The sequence below is a fragment of the Cystoisospora suis genome (genome assembly GCF_002600585.1).
Source record: "Cystoisospora suis strain Wien I chromosome Unknown contig_935, whole genome shotgun sequence".
Classification (NCBI taxonomy): Eukaryota; Apicomplexa; class Conoidasida; order Eucoccidiorida; family Sarcocystidae; genus Cystoisospora; species Cystoisospora suis.
Genome location: NW_027153736.1, coordinates 1 through 6,019, shown reverse-complemented (window position 1 = coordinate 6,019; position 6,019 = coordinate 1). Strand labels below are relative to the sequence as shown.

Genomic DNA, 6,019 nt, shown 5'->3' with positions numbered 1-6,019 from the left:
ATGGAGAGATAGATAGATAGGTAGAGCAAAGTTGAGCTCTTATTATGTTTTTAAGGGAAGATTAACGAGTAGTTCAGCTCGAGTGGTGAAGTGAGAGGAGCGTGGTAGGGAAGAAGTCTTCTATCACTTTCGCTCATCTTTTCTCCTCTAGAACAAATTATGTCCTTCCAGCTATTCAGTTCAAGAGAGGCGGGAAAGATAGTTTCTCGATAGATACATCACCATTTCTCTCTCTTCTTCTATTTACTGTGACTCTCCGTCTTTACAACGTACCAAGCTTGGCCGGTGTAGAAGTATAAATGTTGTCTTCGTGCTTTTCTTTCTTCCGCTTCTTGCGATCTATACATGTCGTATGTGAGGCGCGGAGGCGAACGAACGTTGGAATGCGTATCTTTTTCCTTCACACCACTCTTGATAGACATGAGTGGAGATGCCTTGTTCGTGTTCTTGTAATTCATGAGCTACCTCCACCACTTGTAAATTTACATCAACAATAGAAAAAAAAGAAGAAGAATGGCTGATGATCTCCACCATCGTCTTTGTGAAATATAGGAGAGTCGATAGAACTTCTCTTTCTGACTCTTCTTCTCACCATCGTCATCATCATCAGAAGAACAAGAAGACCCGTCTAGTCTAGAGCCCTTTCTAACCATATGATAGGAATCTAGTTTCACTCGTCAAAGGCTTTCACTCCAACACGAGATTGCTTGCACCAACCAGCTACATCCATTCTTCGTATTCTCCTCCTGTCGTCGTATCTATCTATATATCTATCTATCTGTCTCCATTCCTGTCTCTCGCTCTGTCTCTGCCCCTCATGTGTTTCTCCTATGGTGTGGCTGTGTTTGTGTTTCACAGCGACGCCAACCTGGTGTTTGCGCCTGAGACGCAGCAGAATTTGTGTGGTCCACCTGTCGCCTTATTGAATGATATAGTCCAAAGATATATAGGCCAGGCTATTAAGCAAATCTTTCAGCTGCTTGGAGCTGTCGATCTCTTTGGCAATCCCATGGTTCTACTCAAACACTGGAAAACTGGAGGAAAAAGATGTGCCAAGGTGAGCCTATCTATCCGATCTATCTACCTATCCATCTGGTCTATGTATTTACCCAATCTACCTATCTGTCTATCTTCTTATTTACCCATCTCTCTATCTTCATTCTATGTCTCAGTCTTGATTTAGCCTATCTATTTTTCTCCTGTCTTTTGCCTATCAAAGATCCGTCTTCAATCGATCTGGGTATGTACCTTTCAATGATTAATCTGTCTCTCTTCTCTCTCTACCTAACTACCGAAGAGGCAGGAGTTGCCGAGATTCTTGGCTTGTTTTCATTCGCTAGAGACGAAGATGTCTTCTTCCCACAGGAATGAATTCAGCTGCCTCCTCTACCGCTCTATGTACATACATACGTCTAGATACATATACACGTCTAGATAGATTAAAGATAGATAGATAGATAGATTAAAGATAGATAGATCAGAGATAGATAGATAGACAGACAGATAGCACCGTCTGGAAGAGAGATAGCGTTCTCTGTAAGACGTAGAGAGAGAGGATAGGGTGAGTTTCGACGCTTTTGTGCATGCGTCTTCTTAATTTGAATGAAGTGTTCACGCCTTGCTTTCTCTCCTTTCGCTTTCACTCTCTTTCTCTATTTTCTACATCAGAACCTCTTTCTCTTCCTCTGTTAATTCTCTCAGTCAGCACTGTGAGTGATCTTCTTTGTCTGTTTTCTTTCTCAGGAGATTCAGAGAGGGATGCAGATGTACTATCTACCTCCAGCTGCTTGTCTAGCTGTTTGTCGTGGATTAGGAATATGTGGGCTTGCATGCGTAGCGGGAGTGGTTGATAGTCTAGGACGATTCTTTGGTAGCTGGTATCAGTGTCTAGAAGTTGTAGCTAGAAATACAGATGTCTACTCCCTACTTCCACAGCTGGTCGCTCAAGGAGGATTAATGGATCAGCCCTCGAATATTGCTGAGGGACTTGTGTAAGTCTACCAAGCCTTCTCCTTCTCTTTCTCTCTCTCTCGATCCCGCCCTCTCCCTGTCTTTATCTCTTCGTCTCTCTCTTCATCTCTGTCTGTCTCTGTGTCACCATGTAGAGTATCTGTTAGATAGTTCTGTTTCACTGGTAATGGAAAGGAAGATTAGCGAGAGAGGAAGGCTTTGTTTCATAAAAGTTCTCCTTACTTGACAAACAGTAGTAGCAGTATGGAAGAGCCTTGTAACGAAGCCCTCTGTATGTCTTCCTCTCTTCTTATCATCTTCTACTCTATAGTGTAGGGTGTTACCTGTCTCTCTAATATGAACGATAACCCCCTCCTCTGGCTTTTTTCCTACGCCCTTCTGGTCTGCGTGCCCCCGTCTGTTCCACAAGTCCTTGTTTCTTCTTCATCTCTCATAGAAATCACTCGATATACGAGCCGACAGATCTTGAGAGAGAGTTGGCGATGCCTGTCTGTCTATCTTTATATGATGTATCTATTCTATTCTGCCTCCTTTCACGATCTGCTACACGAAAAACCTCCCTGTCTTCTTCTATACAACCCTCTGCCGGTACACCTTTAACTCCTTACGCCCCCTGTCTCTCTCTCTCTATCCACACCTCTCACCTCTCCTTTTCTCTTCAACTCTCTCATCTATCCGAAGGCGTGTCTATATCAGCCATGCACTCTATCTTCTTTTCTCCCTGTCTCCTCTAAATGAACAGCCGTCTTTTCTTCTAAATCTGTCTGTATGTATCTCTCCTTGTTTTTCTTCTTTAGGAACGGAGGGCGGGGCTTTGCTTTTACCTTAGGCCTGAGCGTGATCAACTTTTGTGTGAAGCCTCTCAAAGCGACGCAAATGCACTTAAGCACAGCGACAGGCGATACATCAGATCGACTTCTAGCGGGATTGAAGGGATGTGCCATGGGGAGTCTTTCAGGGCTAGGATCTCTATGTTGTGGGATTCCTTCAAGTGTTCTTCTTCTAACATCTGCTACCTGCGTTGGAGCCCTTAATCAAATTCAAGCTGTCCCTATGCTTGAAGCGGTAAGGAAGGTGGGGGTGTCATGAGAAAGAGAAACAAAGGAAGAAGAAGAAGATATGTCGTTTTCGTCTGGTTGTCTGTAGAGGAGGAAGTTCACGTTGGTGCGAGATGAGATTAGGGGGAGAATGTACGTAGAGAGATTAGTAGGTCTATGAGAGTTAATATGTGGTAGATAGATAGATAGATCGATCATTCTTAGTGGGACTCTTATCGTCATCTCTCTAGCCACGTAGTACACAGACACACAGCCGAATCAGATACATAAATGCATGCGTATGCTGGTGTCACGTTTATTTCTTTTTCTCTTTCTCTTCTTGTTTCTTTTTTCTTTTTTCAGGTGCGACCTCGTCGTGTCTTCAGCGTGGGGGGACTTCGTCTTGAAGCCTATAGTTATCTTTTATCTCGTGCTAGAGAATTTCTTCCAAAGCATGTACAGAATAATCCCAACAGCCAGCTGTTAGCTGTCATTCCTATCTCTACCCGCCAAGGTTATAATGATCTCTCAACGAAGTTCGGAAGTGAACGTATAGATCGACTAGCTCATCGTATGAAGAGAGTTTCCACCTTATCGCCTTATAGACGAAGACTACCTCCACGTCGGTATCTAGCTGTGGGAGCGAAGAAGATTGCTTATCTTGATGGAGGAAGAGTTGCATGGAGTTGTCTAAGATCTCAGATCTTTCAGATTGAACTGATTGAGAGTTATCAGTCAAGTAGTGGAGACGGGGGGTCGTGTGCTTATTTCTTAAGATTCAGGCATTTCACAGATATGGCAGGGCCTTCACCAGGAGGAAGAGGTGTAAGTACAGCTGCGAGAAGCTGGGAAGAGACGTCTCTTGCTAAACGTGTGAAGGATGGCTATTACCAGCAACATAGAGGGGGTCAAGGAGGCGGAAGGTATGATAGAAGACGGGTAAGTGCATACAAGAAGAAGATAAGGATTCTTCCACTCTGAGAAACAGCTCTATTATGATGATAGGTGATCTGCGTATGTATGAGAGGTTGTCGTGACAAACGGAAAGAGAGAGAAATAGAGAGAGACTGCACATATGTGTCCGTGGTATGTATATGTAGATATAGATACAGCTAGATAGATGGATTCAGGCAGTTTGTCTATATGTACATGTGTATCGTATCCGTAGTGCACCGCTTTCTTCTTGGTCGTCCCTATGTGGGGAGGTGAATAGATGTATCGATCGTGTCCTTATTATGCCGGTAGATAAATAGGTTGTGTAGAGGAGCTTTCTTCTTTCTTTGGTGTCTTTCTTGATGTTTCATGATGAGATGTAAGTAGGTGGAAATGTAAAGCTTTCGATCTATTGCTATATGTATGGCCCTCTTCATCTTTGACTTTTCATTGTCAGCTAGTCTTTCACATCATTCATCTTCTCCACGGAATTTCTTCTCTCTCTTAGCTTCTATAATACACTCTTTCGACTCTACAGAAGCCCCTGCTCCATCGATGCCTTCAGACTCTCTCTCAACTTCGTAACGCACCAGTAGTGGTGGCCGTGGTCGTCGCCATCCTCGTACTAGGGGGACGGGTAGATGTTCTTCTATATGTAATATCTCTACGGGTGCATGCAATATGTATTGTGTGTGATGTTCTTCGGTGTCTACAGGATGCTCGAAGTTCTCTTGATTCGAGTCGTAGCTGGGGAGATATGAGTGGCGATGACGACGAGGATGACGAGGAGTCATCGACTTTTTCTTCTTCTTCTTCTTATGGAGACTATTATTATGATGACTATGATTACGATAACGCTAGTAGTCGAGTAAGAGAAAGAAGTTCCTTCTATGAAGATGAATACTCAAGTATCGCCAGTGGTGACAATCGATACCCCCCCCCCGATGAAGTTGGGGGGAGAGATCGTTCCTTCTCCACATCAAACATGTCGCCTAACTTAAGCCCACGTGATAGTCGAGGTCGAGCTTCTCGTCGGCGGCACCATCATCATCATCGACATCCTCATCATCGACGTCGTCGTAGTCCCCCCCGAGATGGCCATAGTAGTAGTAGAAGCGACTATTCTCATCTCTATCACTATAACGATGAAGGAGAAGAGCGGGGCGACGACGATCGTCGTCCAGGTGAAGGAGAAGAACAATGGGAAGACCTCTCAACCTTCGCACAAGAGTCGTCACCCTTCACAGGTTTAGCGAGTAAAATAGCTCATGCAGCACAGAAGAAAGGAGGTGAAGCGGCAGACGCTCTTGGAGGTGTCTTTCAAGTGGTGAGAAAGTGGGAGTCTCCTGTTCTCGTCTCATCGGCAAGTCGTCGTGAGAGTACCCATGGTGGTGGTGTCTCGTCTCCTACTAGAGGGGGGGGAACAGGAGGACCAAGTGGTGGAGGACTCAGCCGAAGAAGCTTCAATAGAGGAAGGAACTTCGGAAGTACGAGTGGGAGTGCAAGTCTTTTCCCACCTTCTTCTTCCCGGGGAAGCAGAAGAGGTGACAGTAGGTATAGTCTGAAAGATGAAAGAGAGAGGGATGAAGGAAGGCTAATAGCTTTACCTATGCCGACATCTAAAGCAGGTTACAATACAGGTGCCTTCCGTCGGAAAATGTTAAGATGGGACGATGATAACGATCGAGAAGCTCATTCCCCTCAAACTTCTTCTCTTGTACAGGGAAGTAATAGTAATAAGAGTTCTTCTGGGGGAACAGCGAGTCCGAGTAGGAGAAGATCAGGAAGAGGAGGAAGAAGAAAACGACGAAGTGAAGGTAGTAGCAGTAGTAGGGGAGATGGAGAGGAAGGAGATGACGGCGAAGAGAGACGTCGTCTTCTTGGAGGGCGAGCTGATCATCATACCAAGAGCGAAGGAGGAAAGCGTGGGGATGGACAGTATAGAAGTAGATCTCCTGTCTCCGATAGCGCCCTTCTACAAGATGGGGGAGACAATGACGATGGCTCCGAATCAGAGACCTATAATAGTGAAGAAGTAGGATCCTTTGATGACGAAGGAAAGATGCGAGGGGGGGGAA

At 44.9% G+C, this 6,019-nt stretch overlaps 1 protein-coding gene across 1 annotated transcript in view; it reads left to right on the top strand.

The window, feature by feature from the left end:
• CSUI_002238 (amine-terminal region of a tm vesicle-mediated sorter) overlaps positions 1-5,997 on the top strand; it is a 43,891-nt gene extending 37,894 nt beyond the window's left edge. The window contains exons 15-19 of the mRNA XM_068062440.1: positions 859-1,057; positions 1,744-1,991; positions 2,769-3,036; positions 3,372-3,947; positions 4,657-5,997. The gene's annotated coding sequence lies outside the window, so the exon portion shown is untranslated. The remainder of the gene's footprint in view (positions 1-858; positions 1,058-1,743; positions 1,992-2,768; positions 3,037-3,371; positions 3,948-4,656) is intronic.
• Positions 5,998-6,019: the final 22 nt, after the last annotated feature.